The 19,436-nt window shown below is 37.3% G+C and overlaps 1 pseudogene; it reads left to right on the top strand.

Annotated features, from left to right (window-relative positions):
• The first annotated feature begins 7,625 nt into the window (after nucleotides 1-7,625).
• Nucleotides 7,626-8,089, top strand: LOC103251214 (annotated as a pseudogene).
• Nucleotides 8,090-19,436: the final 11,347 nt, after the last annotated feature.

Raw genomic sequence — 19,436 nt, forward strand, 5'->3', positions numbered from 1 at the left:
AATATACAGGCAGGGAAAAATTTGGAGAGGCAAATACACATACTGTATTTAAATTCCAAACATTATACACAGATATACCCTATTGATTTACATTAATGTATCCATAATTTGGAAGTAAGGCAGATTTGAGTTAGGATGGAGCTCTGCTACTAGCTCTGTGACTTTCAACAAGCAGCTTGATCTCCACTGTCCTCAATTTTCTAATCTTCACAATAGGACAATAGCAACTACCTCTAGGATCGTTATGAATAAGATTCTTTAAGTAAAAACATAACACAAATTTTGTTCTCAACTTTGTACAGTAAAACTATTATATGTATAATAAACTTTTTATACAGGTTGTGGTACAATTATAATTATAACTGAAAATTATCATGAATGATAAGGATAAATTTTCCAAGAAAATTACAAGTGTTTTCTTTATTGTTCATACATGGTTCAATAATTTTGATTTGCCACAGAAAGAAAAAACATATTATCTATAGTAATGTGTACTTTTCTATTGCTGCAAAGTTAAAGCTGGAGAGAGAAATCTTATAAAGCATACAATAACCCAGGTACTAGTGATACCAGACTCATATTTTCCAATCTGTTGGTCAGTGATACCTCTGTGAAATTGCTGCCATGCAACAGAGCATTTAACAAGATAAATTGGCCATTGGTTCTATTAACCCTACTCCAATGTCCAATCCTTCATTCCCCAGCACATCTACATCTGCAATAGTCCCATCTCCTCTAAGACTCACCATGGCTGTCAGCATTTCCACACATTATAACTGGATCAAAGAATGAACTAAAAACAATAACAACAGGATTATGAGATGTACCAATAATTTCATTATACTTATTTAAATATTCTAGAGTTCGACCACCAAATAAATAATCTAAACCAGAAAGTACAACTTCACTAATAGGGGACACATACAAACCATTATTTATAAACGGTGCAAAATATACTTTTATCTACTCTTTTAGATAAATACAGAACTTGACTACATTTTAGTTACCAAAAGTCTGGGTTTAAGATGTGTGTATGTGTGTGTTGATATGTATGTGTGTATATATGAATTGTTACTAATAACTGCTAACATTATGGAATAGAAGGACGATTAGGGATGTTTTTGTTTTATTCTATAATACCAGAATATCACCTCAAAGCAGCCTAAATTTACACTTTGTGGTTTAGAGAAGAAGTTTTACATTCACTCAATAAATGTTTATTAAAGGCTTATAACACACTGGGTACAGAACTGTGTGCTAATGACCAGTTCAGTTGGAAACCTAGCTCTCCACCAACAGATTCTATTGGAAAGCTTATATCTCTATTGTCTCATGCCAGTGTTTGCCCATTAAGTTTTCTTCCTGTAAATTCCTGAATCTATTTCATAAAATGTCCCAGTGTATTAAGTTATATAAAAATGTATAAATAACACTAATACTACTAATAAAGATATTGAATGAACTATTCTAGGCAGGAGCTTAAGTACTATGCATGTTATCTTATTTAATCTTTACATGAGCAAACTAAGCAATTAGGATCCAGTTGTTATATTTTCGTAAGTAATGAAAAATTTAAAAACATGAAATCACGTCTATATTTTAGGGTCTTTTGTATCACACATTCTATTTAATTATTCTATACTTAATGAAAATGTCTCAGTGACAACATTTTCATACATTTAGCTATAAAAATATAGTTCAATATGTATTTTGTATCAACGTCAACAACTACTACATATACGATTTTAAAATTTTGTATTATGTGGTCAATTGCTTAAGTTTCCTAATTTTTGTTTCTGTAAATAAATGGGTGGCTTAGGTATTTCTTAACACTCTTTATTTTGATGAGATTTTATTTTTTAATGATAAAATATGATTTTATCTTAAGTTGATTTTATTGACTTATTGCAATCTCTCAACTTTGTACAATAATGTACTTTCACAAACATTTCTTATATGAAGCCTTGTTCCTACATTAGGCTTGAGTACAAGAGAAAGTGATTTGAAGACCAAATTTATAATAGAGCTATATATGACTTTAACACAAGTTAACTCTCTGTCTCTGTAGCACACTCCAGGAACATAAAATGATGTAGAAACATTTTTACTCTGAAAACAATTGAATTTCACTCTAACAACAGTTATGTATTTTTCAATCAGATAACACTGCTATATTTTACATGATCTAGTCAATGACTTACTATTAACTGTGCAGAACTAAGCATTTTTCTCCCAGTATAATTAAGAAAAGTATACACAAGAAGTTGATTCGTGAGAATCATATTTAAATAGGCAAACTTTCTATGAAATGTCTATACATGAATATATACAAACTTATATTTGTGAGAAATTATAGTATTTTAAAATATAAAGTTATTTATAAAGCCCTTTATTTCCATATCTTTTATAATATACTAATTTCTAATTCCATCTTGATTAGTTGGAATACATGGTCAAGCAGTGTTGGTATTCTTTGGTTTAAATCTGACTATATTATTAGTTAAGAAAAGGGGCTAATATTTAGAGAATGATTAAAAACTGAAATCTGCCTCCTAAACTGCAGTCGATTGGTCCAAAATTATGAATTTATTACCAAAATTGTCTTATCATGAGCTCCCTTTGTGTCTCTTGGTATTCACATATTTAGCTTGGAAGTTAGTTTTGCCACTTACCAGCTGTTTAACCTCTCCTCACCTGTAAATCACAGACAATAAAAGAACTTAGAATAGCATGCAGGTCTCTCGACTCCTGATCCAATTTTTAATTCTGTTAAACTATTTTTATGTTATTACACATATAGAGACAATAAGATAACTATTGATATAGCATTTTAATGTCAGTATTAATTTAAATAGAAAATATTACCATAGTATCAATCTAACCTTTCGAAAACTTAGAGGCAACCATGTAAATTATAATGGAACTTGCATGTCCTACAAAATAATATGCAAATAATAACTTAATAGAAAATGTTTGGTTTTAACTGCTAACTCCAACTGGCCAATGGTGAGTATCTGTAGTATTATCCATAGCAGTCAATGCTCTGGTCTGACTGACCTTGAAGTAAGACTGTCATTTACTATCTGTGGGTCTCTGGCCGGACTATTTGATCTCACTGAGCCTGAGTCCCCCACGTGTATATCAGGTGCTTTGATACCACCTCACCATCAAGTTGGGAGGATCAAATGAGAAAACTTCCACGACGTGCTTGGCTCAGAGTAGACATTCAATAAACATGAGCTCTCTTCCTTTTCCCCTAATGTCAGCTGGTCAGCAGACAACATGAAACAAAAAAAGGAAGCTATGTTCTCCCTTTTCTAGACAGCTGGTAATCCAGACATCTCAGGCATTACAAACAACGTTGACTAATTTTTGCCACAGCTGACATGCATGTACTATGCCCTGCCAGTTCTTTCAATGAGCTAGATTCATGACCATGGAATAATTGTTTTCTTTATTGCTCCTCATTTTATGAGACCAGATTGAAGTAAGGTGGTAGTTTTGTAATGTTTTGTATATTTCACAGACCTGGAGGACCTCATTTATTGTCTTGTAATAACAACAATAAAAATATTTTACATTGTTTAGTTCTCACCGTAGTCCTGTGATATATGTATATTTTGAATCCCTCCAATCTGCAGATAAGACAGCTAAGAAACAGTTAAGTAACTTACCCAGCATCCTCTGGGTAGAAAGTGGTAGAGCTGGGATGAGCCTACGCTTTTAACTCATGGAAATGAGAGAGTGAGAGCTGGATTTGCATATGAAGTGAACACAGGCCTTAAATACTCATCTTACTTTCTGCTACATACAACTGAGGAGTCAGGTTATGGGCATATTACACATACTTGAATGCATGGATTCCATTAATAATGCATCTATTTCCAAAGCCCTGAAACTTTCTCTTGAGGGGTAAATATGTACTTCCTTTTATATCACTCAAGTACAGTAATACAGGATACAAGTTCAACAGGCAATACCTTTTAAAATTATATCTAAAATATTCCACGGTTTGAAAGGCATATAAAAAGGGACCCAAAATTTATTTATAAAAAATTGTGTATTTATTCTTACATGCTTAAACTTCAGTCATCTTCAAGTACTCTCCGTATGATGCAATTCACCTATCGAGATGCTTTTCCCACTGCTCAAAACGGTTTTTCCACTAGTCAGTTTGGATGCTTGGTTCTAGCAATACATTTCATATACTTTTTAGTCACTCTCCTTGAGATGTGAATTTGAATTAGAATGAATTTAAGCATCTCCATCTAACAATATGACCCGAGATCCATATGCTCAAAAAGTAACCAAAATATAAATGCCAACAGTGACTCTAAAAAAGTAGAAACGCAGCTGAATGAAAATCGCCTACTGAACATAATATGTATCCCATTTAAAAATAATAGGCAGCCATAAAGGACAATATTATGAACTTCACAGCAACTTGGATGGACTTAGAATTTATAATACTGAGTGATCTATCACAGAAACAAAGAACTGATGTTCTCACTCATAAGCAAACCCTAAACAATTATCATAATACTTTAAGAAAGGAATTGGCAGTAGTTAGAAACTGTGGAGGGGGGCAGGCGGGATTGGTAATAATGGGAAACTGCTGGGGGTGGGGGGGCACACCTCATCAGGGGTACTTGAATAATGAACATTTGTGTACCTAACCTGAATTGTACCCACATCTTCAAAATAGAAAATTAATAATAATTAATAATAATAACAGGGTCTAAAATGAACTGAGTAAGTAAAACGACTTCCTTTGTGAGTTCTCTACTAGGTACTGTGGTAGCTACTTTAACATCTCAATTTATATGATCTTTGTAGCACTTTAGGGACCAAATGCAAAAAGAAGAGAAAAAAATCAAATGAGACATCTAAAATGATCGACCATTTTGTATTTGATAAATTGATAGATGCTGTCCAGTCGTATAATTGGTGTATCTCTCCATCTACTTGTACCCTGCACTCACGGAATTTTTGTAACATGAACGATCTCCTGTTGATCAGGTAACAACTTTAAGACAACTTCGACCATTATCAACAAGCTATATCACAATGCTAAATACAATTAGTTGAATTTTGACTTACTGAAGCTGTATTCCAACCATGTTGGTTCATCACAGGTTGGGTCTTTATCTCTAAAAACATTCGCACTTAATGGGCTTTCTTTTAATAGGCAGAGCCAAGGCTAGAGAGTCAAACCTTTTAAATATTCAAAACCTTGGATCCACAGAAGTTATGAGTGAGAAACAAAACATATGGAACAAATGATAGGGAATAAGACACGGCATCTGAGAGGTGGGACAGGCCAACTGCACTGCTGTTCACGCAAGGTCATGTGGCTAAGAAGGCCTTGTGTGGGTCCTGGCCTTGTGTGGGTCTATTCTGAAACTTATCTCTTCTTCATAGCTTTTATTTATCCAAGCTCAGGGTTCAAAGGTAGGATTTAAAATTAAGTTCAGGAAAAGTGAGTCCTTAGGTCCCTTGGGTAATTGTGAACCTGGCACTAGTTTTCTTAAGTAATTTTTTTAAAAGCAAAGTTTACTTAAGTTTCCTCTATCACATGTTTTTAGTTCTGTTCTGTTCTCTTCAATCAAATATAGGCCATTGAGTTTCTTTAGAAAGTCACCTTGTTGCTTCTAGATTAACTCCAGTTAAAGGTATTTGTGGCTGGGCTCAGTGACTCAGCCTGTAATCCCGTGCCTTTGGGAGGCTGAGGTGAGCGAATTGCCTGAGCCCGCGGGTTCGAGACCCACCTGGGCAGCGAGACCTCATCTCTACAATAAATCAAAAAATCAGCCGGGCGTGGTAGCGCACGCCTGTAATTCTGGCAACTCGGAAGGCTGAGACGGAAGGATCACCAGAGCCCAGCAGGTCGAGGCTGCGATGACCGGGAGCGGCCACTGCACTCCAGTCTGGGCGACAGAGTGAGACTCCAACTCAAAAAAAAAAAAAAAAAAAAAAAAAGGTATTTGTGTTGTATCTGCTTCATCAACAGAGTGAAATTATTTTAGTCTTAAAAATAATGTTAGAATTATGACCAGGAATATTCAGGTTTAATGCTTCAACTGCACTGATAAGGAAGTTCTAAGCAGACATGGACGCTGTTCTCAAGAATTCGTGTTTAGATAAACAGTATTGATAAAAGGTAAGCATATGGAGCCTTAGAAAGTATCATCTGATATCTAATCCTAATCAGCATATAAACTTTCCTATTTGAGAAAGCTCTTGGAAACAAAGGTAATGCTAAGCAATAGGTTTTTGTTTTTGTTTTTTTTTTCCTTGTGTTGGAGTCTCACTCTCACCCAAACTGGAGTGCCCTGGCCGCTCCCGGCCACCGCAGCCTCGACCTGCTGGGCTCCGGCGATCCTTCCGCCTCAGCCTTCCAAGTAGCCAGAACTACAGGTGCGGGCTACCACACCCAGCTGATTTTTTATTTATTGTAGAGATGAGGTCTCACCAAGTTGCCCAGGTGGGTCTCGAACCCGCGGGCTCAGGCAATCCACTCACCTCAGCCTCCTAAGGCGTGAGATTACAGGCTGAGCCGCCGAGTCCAGAAGTAATAGATATTTTTAAATGACTATTTTTAATGTTTAAGCTAATGTGTGTGATTGAGTCTTTTCTGTTTTACTATGATTTCCAAAAGCAAGGAGAGTGACTACCATATTTAGTTCATTGTAATTGTGTCTCCCTTTCCCTCTAGAATTAAGCAGGTGACAAACATGTATTAGAAGTCATCTAAGCCGGGTTCGGTGGCTCAGCCTGTAATCCCGCGCCTTTGGGAGGCTGAGGTGAGTGGATTGCCTAAGCCCCCAGGTTCGAGACCCGCCTGGGCAGCGAGACCTCATCTCTACAATAAATCAAAAAATCAGCCGGGCGTGGTAGCGCATGCCTGTAATTCCGGCTACTAGGAAGGCTGAGGCGGAAGGATCGCCGGAGCCCAGCAGGTCGAGGCTGCGGTGGCCGGGAGCGGCCACTGCACTCCAGTTTGGGCGACCGAGTGAGACTCCAACTTAAAAAAAAAAAAAAAAAAAAGAAGTCATCTAGTGTTATTCGTTGCTCATGGAAATGCCATGAACAATTCTCAGGCTGTCGCAAGTGACTTTTGATTTTTACTAGAACTCGTTATAGGCCAGAATAACGACAAGCAGAGGTGAGGAGCTCAGTGCGGCCGGAGGCATAAGCAACGAGAGGAAGCGCAGAAAACGTCCTAGGTGGGCTCTCCATGAGATCAAAGAAGAGAGCAGGGGTTTGGCAAAGCCGGGTGAGGGACAGGGACACAGTTATGGGAGACGGAGGGTGTGGAAATAATTTTATTTGGTTTATACCTGGTTTAGGAAATGTGCCTAAAATGTATCGTGTAAGGAGGAACACAGTTTTAGAAACAAAAGTGGGAGTTCGATCGGTAGCGGAGCGGAGCGCGGACCCCCAGAGAGCCCTGAGCAGCCCACCGCCGCTGCCGGCCCAGTTACCACCACATCCCGGGAGGAGCTGCAGCTGCCGCCGCCGGCCCCAGTCACCATCACCGCAACCACGAGCAGCGAGGCCGAGACCCAGCAGCTGCCCGCTGCCGTCTCCCACCGCCTCCCCCCCACCCCGCCTCTCCTGGGGAAAAGAACGAGGGATGGGAGAGTGCTCCGGAAGGCCAGGCCCAGCAGCGCAGGCCCTACCGCAGGCGGAGGTTCCCAGCTTACTCCATGCGGAGGCCCTATGGGCGTCGACCACAGTATTCCAACCCTCCTGTGCAAGAAGTGATGGAGGGTGCTGACAGCCCGGGTGCAGGAGAACAAGGTAGACCAGTGAGGTAGAATATGTATTGGGGCTACAGACCACTATTTCGTAGCGGCCCTCCTCACCAAAGACAGCTTGGAGAGGATGGTAACAAAGAGGATAAAGAAAATCAAGGAGATGAGACCCGAGGTCAGCAGCTGCCTCAATGTCTGTACCGCCGCAACTTCAATTACCGACGCGGACGCCCCCAAACCCTAAACCCCAAGATGGCAAAGAGAGGAAAGCAGTGCATCCACCAGCTGAGAATTCGTCTGCTCCCGAGGCTGAGCAGGGCGGGGCTGAGTAAAGGCCGGCTTACCCTCTCGACCATCAACCGGTTTAGTCATCCAACAAGAAAAAAGGAACATGGAATTCCAGCAATAAGAAATGAACAAAAGATTGGAACTGAAGACCTTAAATGCTTGCTTTTTGCCCGTTGACCAGATAACCGAACTATCTGCATTATCTATGCAGCATAGGATTTTTATTATTTTTACCTAAAGACGTCTCTTTTTGGTAAGGACAAAAGTGTTTTTTAAAAAAGCTGGGTTTTTCTCAATACGCCTTTAAAGGTTTTAAAATTGTTTCGTATATGGTCAAGTTGAGATTTTTAAGAACTTCATTTTCAATTTGTAATAAAAGTTTACAACTTGATTTTTTAAAAAAGTCAACAAACTGCAAGCAGTGTTAATAAAGTTCTTAAATAATTTTTTTAAGAAGAAACAAAAGTTGGGGAGGGGTGCCACATCTGCAGTAATAATTGTGCCATAAGAGAGATTTTAAAAACACAGTATGAGTAGTTATATTGGACTTTAAAGATATATTCAGAGTGACTACGTGTCTCCCTTGAGGGGCAGTATTCAAAATTATCATGCATGCAGCCTCTGGAATCAGAGTTGAATTCTGATTCTGCCACTAGTCGATGTGGCAATTTATTTAGCCTCTTTCTCAACTTCCTCATCTGTACAATATTCCTTATTTGTTGTTTATGGCGTGGTTGTAAAGCACTTAGGCGAGTGGCTGACACGATAACAATACATGTTCACATTCTTTCCAGAATAGAGAATGTTAGCAGAAAGGATGATCATTTCAGAGAATGTCTTTTTACTACTTAATATGTAGATAAAGCAGCAGATCAGAAATGCAATGCTGATCTAACAACTTAAACCAAGTATAGATTTCAAGAGAGAAGATGGTACAAACATTGTCAAGAGTTCTCTGATTTTCACAGTTACAACGGCTCATTTCCATGTAGGGAAATTTATCCACACGCTTATTCCCAATGTGGCAGTTTTAATGGAGTATTCAGAATATAGTCCATGTTGTATACTTGCTGATACTCTGGATTTTAGCAGAGCAGACTTCTCCTGAGCATATTTTACTTCTGAGAATAATCATGTGTCACTTCAGGGCCCCACTCCCATGAGAACTGTGACTTTGGTGTTCCTCTAGGAAAGCTGCATTTGTTCCCTTGCTATTATAAGCATTTACCCAGGGTGACAAAGTTTAATTCTGCCTCTTTTATTATTTATTATAAAGTTTTCTCTTTCCATTTGTCTTTATGGAACAAAGATGCTACAATCACAGCTTCCGGATGAATTACATTTTTAGGAAAGCATAAAGACAAGAGCAGGAGAGGCAGAAGTAAGTGAAGCAAGAGTTTACTACACGTCTTCAATCACCTAAAAATGATGCTATAAACTCAAATGCCTTTCTCCCATGGTGAGGGGAAATTTTTTTTTTCTTGACGGGTTTCAGAATTAAATTGTTGTGATTCAATTAGCTAGATCGACTCAAACTATAGACCAGGTTGGCAGAAAACAAGCAACTTACACAAGCAAAGCAAGTGTAGGAAAAAAGTTTGAGCTATCTCTGAATACAATGATCTCCTAAGCTCACTTTAAAGTGATGATCTATAGCAAGGGAATAAATAGTCATTAAAAGTTAACTACCAACACCACTTTCAGAAATAAATCTTACCTTCATGAATAAATGTGTCCTGGTTGTGCTAGACTAAAGGCCCATACTGGCACATATTTATAGGGACCCTGCACATAAACAACAGTTACTGCTTGGTTCCCCTTTGTGAGATTTGAGAATGGGAATTCTTCTACTGCATGAGTTAGAACAGCTCCCCTCAAACATTAATATACAAATAAAACACCTGGGGGGTCTAGGTAAAAATGCAGATTCTGATTCAGTGTATCTAGGATGGGCTTGGGAATCTGCATTTCCAACCAACTCTGACATGATACTGATGCTACTGGCCACACTTTGAATGGCATGGAGGTAACAAAACAGCCAGGCCTGTACTCTGAATTTTTCTAGGTGTTCTTATCAGTATCATTTCTCCAGAGCCATCGTTATGAGTTGAGTTGTGACCCCAAGAAAGTTATGTTGAAATCCTAACCACCCATACCTCAGAATGTGACCTTATTTGGAAATAGGGTCTTTACAAAGGTAATTGAGTTCAATGAAGTCAATTAGGTAGTTTCCAATCCAATGTGACTGGTGTCCTTATAGTAAAAAAAACTGGGGCACAGAGACAGATATACATAAAGGAGAGAGGTGCAGAAAGATGACCATCTATAAACTCAGGAGCTTCTGAGTTTCTCAACCTAGGAGAGAGACCTGGAACAGCCCTAGTGACTTCAGAGGCAGCATCAACTTGCCAAAACCTTGTCTTAGACTTCTGACCTCCAGAACTGTGAGGCAGTAAATTTCTGTTGTTTAAACAACTCAGTTTGTGGCACTTTGTTACAGCAGCCTTAGGAAAGGAGTATAGCTACTGCATTAACAACTTTTCCCCGACACTTCATTCTCCTACTCCCTGACACACAAACAAAATGTGGGTACACCACTAGACTTAGTACAATGCGAGGACCATGATGACAACAATCTACACGGAGATAAGGTAAGAACAAAAGGTGTGAGTCATATTTCTCAGGTTTACCCAAAACTTGGGTTAAGCCTACTGGGATTGCAGGTGTCAATAATGCACATTATCCTAGACTGCCAACAACTGCCAAGTTTGAATTCCATAATTTATTCAAAACTGCTCTTGTCTACAAATCCCCATCTAATTCTATCTCTTTATATCCTTTGCAATTCATGAGCAGCCCTGCAAATTGCTTTCCTTTTTAGAACCATTTTTTTTACATGGAAAAAATTATTTTAAAAAAATCACATGAGGAGATTTATGAAGTTTGGAGTAAATACAAGTAAGAAAAACAAACCCATATAGATTTATATGTGAGAGTGCAAGCAAGAATGAAGTATGGTAATTTCTCTTACTAGCTGAGGGATGGGTCCCTACAAATCAGACTTACAGCAATCATGATTCAAACATACTCCTCAGAAAAACAATTGCTTTCAAGTTGTTTGCTTTCACTTTAAAAGAGTAAAAAAAAAGGGAGATCCATGAGTGCCAAGGTGTGAAGTTTTTTTAAATTTTAATACTTAGCCATTACACTTCTTCTAAATATGACTCTTCCTATTTTTTTTTTTTTATGCCCACAGTGTTCTTAACTTGGGAACCACTTTCTTAGGGGTATTTAGAAAGAGTAAGAATGTTTGTGTCTTCATACAAATGGAGGAGTTACTGACATTTGATAGGTAAGGCTTGGAAAAACAAAATATCCTGTAAAGCAAAGGACTATAAATATTTGTCCCTTACCAAGTACCAAAAACGACTGTTTTGGGGGGCCTTCATTCCATCTTGACATTTTTATAAGATTAATGGTCTTTCCAGTTTGGTCTTTTTGTTCATCCTTTGACTTCTACCAGAAACCATTCTGACTTCACTGATCTTCTCTCTGATTTGACAGATGTGTCATCTCTTGGTGTGTCTAAAATACACTGGTTTCTCATTCTTTCTCTTTATGGACTGTTATAAAGAATACATTGTTTTATCAACATACCTGTTCTTCTCAGTTTACTGTCTCATTTTGGGGGGAAGGGAAGAAGGGTTGAATATTATAAATAAATCTAACCAACACAGTGTATTTGGGATAGGACATTTGAGAGGAGTTTTTAAAATATACTTTTATGCGACCTTCCATTTTCCTTCACTATTACTGTCTCATTCTTTTCTTTATCCATTAATTTATCAAATATAAACAAGCCCCTGCTATGAATAAGATATTGTGTTACGTTCCATGCAAGAGATGGCACACAATGATAAGCTCTCCATTCTTTGATAGTCAAATTTAGCCTGTTTTTATCTCTCGTTAGTTTTTCTTCCTTATTCTCTCTGATAACTTTCCCCCAACTTCTCATACCTTCTGATCTAGAAAAAAAAATCAGTCTTCCACAAAATCATGGTAATCCTATTTGCTAAAATATCTCTGTTCACAGATTAGCTTTTTGATTGCTTCCTTTACTATAAACAAATCTGTCTCTGTATACAGATATATATACACAGAGATTATATATATATAAAATCACTTAAACTTCACAGTATGTGACTTATGCTAATATTGCAGATGTGATAACTCAGCCTTAAAAAAGTTAAATAGCTTTGTCATAGACAAACAACTTATTCATGGATTTCAAAATAGGTCTAGCTGATCCTAGCGCCTGTGTTCTTAACTAATGAATAATATTTCTGATAGTTAAAACCACCTTCGTGTGACTTCTAGTGAACTTTAAATACCCTACTTAAAAAACTAGCATAGACACAGTTGGCCTTCATTCTCAGTGCTTTAACTATATTCATCATGACTGTTTTAGGAAACTGGTTGTACCTTCCAAGTTTCTATTAATAATAAATTTTAAACGTTTAAAATTTTTTCTGGGTTTCTTAGCTAATACAAATCCACAAGGCAGAAGTTCCAAATATAACTGGGTAGTCCTCTGTGATTTTTCAATGCCCGCAGCCTTTTGAAGTTCTGTGGATTTGCCTTAATCTGTTGCTAGGAACACTGCACATTGCTCTAAACAGGTTGCCAGTCTGAGAAACTTAGCGTGAATGACATAAGTGTTTCTTTTATCCAGGTCAGAGGATGGTGTGAAATGGTATTGGAGGTCATGGGAGGGGAGGAATCCCAGGATAAAGAAATTAACTAGAGGAACAGGAAGTAGAAAAGAAAAATGACTCTACAGACCTAAAGAAAAACCTTTACAACTGAAGCCCTTTTCTCCCCACCAAGCACACACCTCTTGATAGCTTTTGGAATCAGTTCAGCTTAGTCTGACAGCAAGTCCTAAGGGCCAGAAGACATCTGAATGTATGTCACTGCATTGTCACCCTAGTGGAAATCACAGATCAGAAACCTGCAGATAACCAGAGAGAGTGATGCATGCCACTTTGAGATCTTCATCAAGTGTCAGATTTAGGAAGCACAAAAGTGAAGAGTAAGAAATCAGTCAACAATTTTTTTCTGACACCTGTCAGGCCTCAGCATAAAACTCAGGCATCAACGTTGGAATTTCTTTAAAAATTAGTGATTTACATGTATACCTTCATTGTCTTCCTTCCTCTCAGAAGCTTAGGGGCATGAAAGACATAGAGAATGCTAGGGTAGATGGTACAAAGCAGGCATATCCAACCCGTGGCCCGTGTGTGGCCCAGGACAGCCAATAATGAGACCCTACACAATCTTTTAACATCATGTGCTTTTAGTATTTATTTTCTTTGTGATCCCATTCATAGTTCCATTTTTGAAGTTCACAATCATGCCTTATTCATGACATGATTTTTTGGTAGTATATAACATTTGTGATCAGCCGTTTTCAATTATGAATAAATTTTAATGGTGAAGAACAAAATGTGAACAAACTTTTCTGACAAGAACCTTGAAAATGCACTAAGAATTGTGATCACTTCCATTCAACCAGACATTTATAGATTAGTTTTACAAAAGCAAGATTCAATTTCCCACTAACTTTATTTTGTTCTCATTTTTCTGAACTTGATACTAAAAAATATTTCAAAAAGAAGTCTTATTATATTTATATATACACTAACTATATTATATAATTTATGTGGAGCCCAAGATAATTCCTCTTTAATTGATGTGGCCCAGGGAAGCCAAAAGGATACGGGATGCAGCCCAGGAAAGCCAAAAGGTTGGACACCCCTGGTAAAGAGAAAGGCTCACTTTTGACACCTCCTTTCTGCTATGTTCACTGTCAGAGCTTCACAATGCCCAGGTACACCTCAAGCAGCAAGATACTGTTTCCACCCCTGCTCATGGTGACTTAGTGGCTACTGGGTATAGCATGTACTCTGTGCAACTAAGCGTAACAAAGCCTTCTAGTGTGCTGAAAATTTTTTATTTTACATCTAAACTTTCAATTCTTTTAGACTTTATTTTGTTGAAAGGGATACACTTATTTTTTCTTTTTTCTAAATGGTCATCCAGCCGTGCCAATGTCATTGCCTCTAATTGACTCATTCACCATTGTTTGGAAATTCCACATTTATTACACTCTAAATTCTAGTGGGCAATTCTAATCACTGGAATGGAGAAACTAAACAGGAAGAGTTAAAAAAAATCCATTTCCATGGAAAGACAGTGTGCATGCTTTGTCCTTTCTTAAATATTTAAAAAATGAAAAGAAACACGAGTGGGGAAAAAGCCATGTTTTTGAGAGATTTGAAATGTCTTCTTCTTTTATAGTCTATTTGTACAGATGTTAATCTATACTCATTTTTAACTTTATTAACCCATTCGATTGTTTGAGATATCTTTGGTACCCATGTATATTCTTGCTTGCTATAGAGGTAGGGACATTATGAACAACAGTTTTGCTAGTTCACCTCAAAACTGAATTGCTACTCAATTTATGTAAGTCCTTTGCTACCTTTTATGTTTACTTGTAAAGACAAGACTGATCATAAATGTTTTTAAATGATAGATGATTCAGTTTTTGTTTGAGCAAAATAATAGACATATTTAACTCTTTTTCTGAAGTTCTTTATTATGAAAGTCAGACTGAAAATGACCTGAAGACCCTTAGTAAATCTGTAGAAAATTCTGCCAGTACATTTGATTGACTTCTTCATTTATTTATTCATTTAGCTATTGTTTATTAGCTATAATTCTTAAAACCGAAAATGAATGGTGAACTTGCAAAGAGATAATTTATTTAATAATTCCAGCCTAATTAAGACTAGAATCCTAATGTGGAAGAATTTATTGTTAGATTCTAAGTCAATTCATACATAGCTGTATAGGGGACGTAAATTTATTCAGTAAAGAAGATTCATTTCTCTACCATTCTTTTGTTGGTTTAAAGTATTAAATTTTGAAAACAAAAACAAATGAAAAAGCCTTTCTTGAGTTTACTAGGACAGGTACCTGAGATAATAGTATATATGTGGTGTCAAGAGAGTGCTGTCCATATTGGACTAGCGAGGTCAATACTACACTTGGCAAAAATAATACTAAGAAGCCTATCCCTGTTTGGATGTACTAATCTGTATTCATCATACCGTTTTATTTTCTGTATTTCTAATGGCTTTGACACCTGGAGCCTTCTGAGCCCAAAGAGACTGCCCCTCCCAGGGCCAGCCAATATGTAGAGACAGCAAATGATTCCAGTGGGTGGAAACCAGGCAATCCAAAGCCCATCCCAACGACCTCCTCTACCAGGCTCTCACACTCTGAGACACTATCCACTGGGTTTAATTACCCCAGGGCCAGTACCAGACAGCTAGAGACAGCCTCTATACCCCAGAACCCACTGAAATTATAAAAACTGGCCAACCCTGAGCCTGTTTACTCTACCTTGGTTTATTCCTTCCTGTGGAAACCCACAAAAGGATCCTGCCCATGCTTTCCTTTGGCTCTCTCTGCCACCTAGCTGACCCCAGGTGCTTCCCTGCATGGCCCCCACAGGGTGAGGCCTGCTCCCTCCCCTTGGGAACTTGGGAATGACAAACTAACCTTTCAATGGCAATTTTCTCCTTATCTATTGGCATCATACCTGAATAATAATATCTCCATATAAAACTATAGTTCTTACATGAACTTAGAAAAAAAAGGAGACACTTCTGTATAGCTACAAAATAATCCCTCTGACCACATTGGCATGCTCTGATGAGAGTTATTAGTCCAATAAAACCCCAGAGAATAAGAATTGTGGAAGAGACAGGCTCCAGTTTGTTTTATACTTTATCACCAAAATATTCAAAGCCTGCTGACCTTGAAAACATCTTATTAGAAGAGAGCAAATAAACGTTTCTTTTTATTAATTTTAATATATTGGAGTAGAATTCTTGGAAATTCCCTTAAGGTCTAATATGTCAATAACAGGAAACTTCGCAATAATTTCCTATTGATGGTCCCTTGCTCACTGGAAATTATTTGGAAGTTATAATTACATTGTCTTGAAAATTATTTGGATTACATATTGATAATTTTTTTTTTACCATTAAGAGGTAAAGAGTTTACATTTAATCCGTTATTAGTATTTTTTAAAAAATTATTTGCTAGATATGATGAGGGGTGATTGTTAAGGGGAACCTGTGTAGATGCTGGGATCAGATTTGTAGCCTGCCCTAGTAAAAATGATTTACATGTTCTACAAACAGGAATTGTATATGTATTTGAGATAATGACTGGTGGGTACCCCTTGTGGTGGCCAAGAATGACCGGCAGTCACCATCTAGGGACATGTTCTAGCAACCAGACTCTATCTATTCTGTATCCTTAGAAGAAACACTGGATTCAAGATAAATGATGCAGAGTTCTTGAGCAGACTTGCAGAAAATGTTTATAGTCTCTGGGTCCAATGGAGAATCACCTGCTGCCATCTGCTCTCACTCCAGTTGCCAAGTCCTTGCATCCCTGGGATCTACGAAGCAGTGCAGTCATTGTCAAAATACTGTGGCCTCCAAGGGACACCTACTAGACGAATAATCGTATCATACACCCTGCCTTCCAGAGGAACACCCACCAAAGGAATAGTCATATCACACACCCTGCCTAACATGGAAGAGTTAGTAAACAATCTAGGCCTACTCTAAGGAATCTAGAAATAAGAGTTAAAAGTTGTATGAGTGTTTTACATTATCTGAATCTATACTACTCTGGCAAAAATTAGCAGGCAAAACAGCTTAGTAACCAAGGTAAAGAGATAAAAACTACTGATAGTGCTTTAAACTACTCCCATAGACTATAAATCCTATTTAATCTCAGTTTACCAAAAGTCTTTGTATAAGTTTAACTACGTTATAAACAATTGTTGATGTGGGTTTCCAAGTCTAATTGTAGACAAGATGGCCCAAAAGGCATAAACAGCAGCAATGTGAGGCACGCTAGACACAGTCATTGTCTACCTGTGTAGACACCTAACCCATTCTTTCCCACTAACCCTACCACTTTTCTACTCAGACAGTAGACAGTAATCTCTTTCCCACTAACCCTACCACTTTTCTACTCAGACAGTAGACAGCAATCTCTTGATCTCAGGGGAGGTAGGTTTTACCCTAGTCCCAAGAGATAAATCAAAAGTGCTTCCCTGTCTAAGGTATAGAAACTGAGTATAGGTCAAAAGAAAGAAGTTTTAGCAAGTTAAGAACTTAGCAAGTTTAAAGTCTAGAATAAAAATGTAAAGCTGATAAAAGGAAGAAAGAAAACAAGGACATGATATGTTAAGAAGTGTAGCATTTTAGACAATTAGAGATACTTATCAAATATATAAATAAAGGTCAATCTTTTCCATTAACTAGGAGAACTTAACTGCATAGAAGTAAATGAGTTTGAACAGACTGGCATGTGCTTTGAGGTCAGTACCTATAATCTCTAAACCTGTTTAAACCTCTTTGCATAGCAAAGTAAGCTAGTTATCTAAAGAATAAACGCAGACATTATTAAAGGTCTTTCTTGGCTGTTTACACTGAGTATCTTTCATCAAATAGGTAACTAGTTTTCTAGCCTTTTTGCCTGGAAGATTATTATGGGCACACATGGAAACCACAAGGGAAAATATTAGACTATAATCATCACGGAGAGATGTGTTTATAAAACAGTGAGAATAGGCCCTCCTGCACATCTTTTCACATCCGTCACTTGATATGGTGATAAAGTCATATTAAACATTTTTCGAGAAGTAGCCACATTTTAAGACCATGGCAGCAGAAAAGCCAATGCAATTCCGGTTTCTGTATGGAAATGTCAATCATCAATCCTTGCATACCTCCAATTCCGCATCTGTGAAATGAAACTATTGTTCTTAACTTGCTTAGAAAGCATGACAATGTCAGACTTGGGCATCTTCTGAATACCATCCCCCAGTGTTCTCACATGGAATCTTGAAAGCAGGAACCAGTAAAGAGAGTATCCAGTGAACTGAGTAGTCCACATGGATGTAGAAACAGGTAACATTCTAGTTTAGAATATTCTTTCTAAATGGACATAATTCAAAAGTGGGACAGATGGCTTTGATGTTGTATGTTGTTAATTGTTTTGAATAATTTTAAAGTTTCTTGCATGTTAATAACATTTATTTTACTGTATTAGTTTTCATCTACTGAAATGGAGATCAATTTTAAATAAAATTTTTAAATTTTCTTTTTTCCCCTAATTTTATTAATCTCAGCAGCAGAATTCAGCTTAATTAAGACAGACAAGTACATTCCACAGGTTGACAACATGTTTTATTAAGAATTCTTATTCTTGGCTTCATTTCTGCTGACTGTGAATTTTCTTAAGTATGCTATTGTTCTTTCATTAGACATAAAAATCTGAGCAGAGTATTTTTCAGTATTCCCCCATAATTATTGCTCTTTGTAATGTGTTGTCTTTTCTTATTTTTAAATTTGACACCTATTCTAACTTTTTCTTATCCTGCTTTAAAAATGTCAAATTCCTATACTTTTCCCTTTTCTAGAAAATGGGCTTTTTGAACATAAGTCATTGGTATATTTATTCAAATATAAGGAAAAATTGTATCTCCTTTATATGTTTTATGGGTTCACTTAAGCAGTTAACATACAAAGCTGGTTCATGATTAAGGCCTGTCTGTTTACCCAAGAGCATGATTTTGATTTCTATTGTATATACTCATAGTGAGTAATACTCTATGTTCCCATATACTTTCACAAGCTCACACAGTAGTTGTATTGTCCTGTGTACATAGAATGTGAAGTTACAAAAATTCAAATACACTGATAAAAGCTTTATAGGTTGATTAAGTTAATTATAAGTACATCAAAAGATTGAAAGTTACTTGGTTTTCTTTTGGTTCTCAGCTTTTTTAAACACACACACACACACACACACACACACACACACACACACACGGTCAAGTATAAGTTTTCATTTTAACAAGCAAATACACAGAAAGCTCACCAAGGCACTATTCTCTCTCGAAAGTTTCGACCACTAAAATGTGGGTAAAGCAAAGAATATACCACAGCAAGTACTAAAAAAAAATACAGTCATTCAGATTTATATCTGAAGGAGTTTTCGTATGCCTTCAATTTAGCACTGGATTCTGTATATAGACAGCTATACCATTTGGCAGCAGCAATTAACGAGAGAGTCCAATAAAGAGGCGCTATAATGATCACATTTCAGCATGGAAGAACAACACTATATCCAATCTGTTGCCACAATTTGGACACCACGGAGAGCTGAATGGATCGTGACAGAAAACAAGGGTATAAATAAAACCGTGCACAGGCTAGGACCTGAATTTGTGGT

The sequence above is a fragment of the Carlito syrichta genome, unplaced genomic scaffold (assembly GCF_000164805.1).
Source record: "Carlito syrichta isolate Samal-C Ts95f unplaced genomic scaffold, Tarsius_syrichta-2.0.1 Scaffold137276, whole genome shotgun sequence".
In the NCBI taxonomy this organism is placed as follows: domain Eukaryota; kingdom Metazoa; phylum Chordata; class Mammalia; order Primates; family Tarsiidae; genus Carlito; species Carlito syrichta.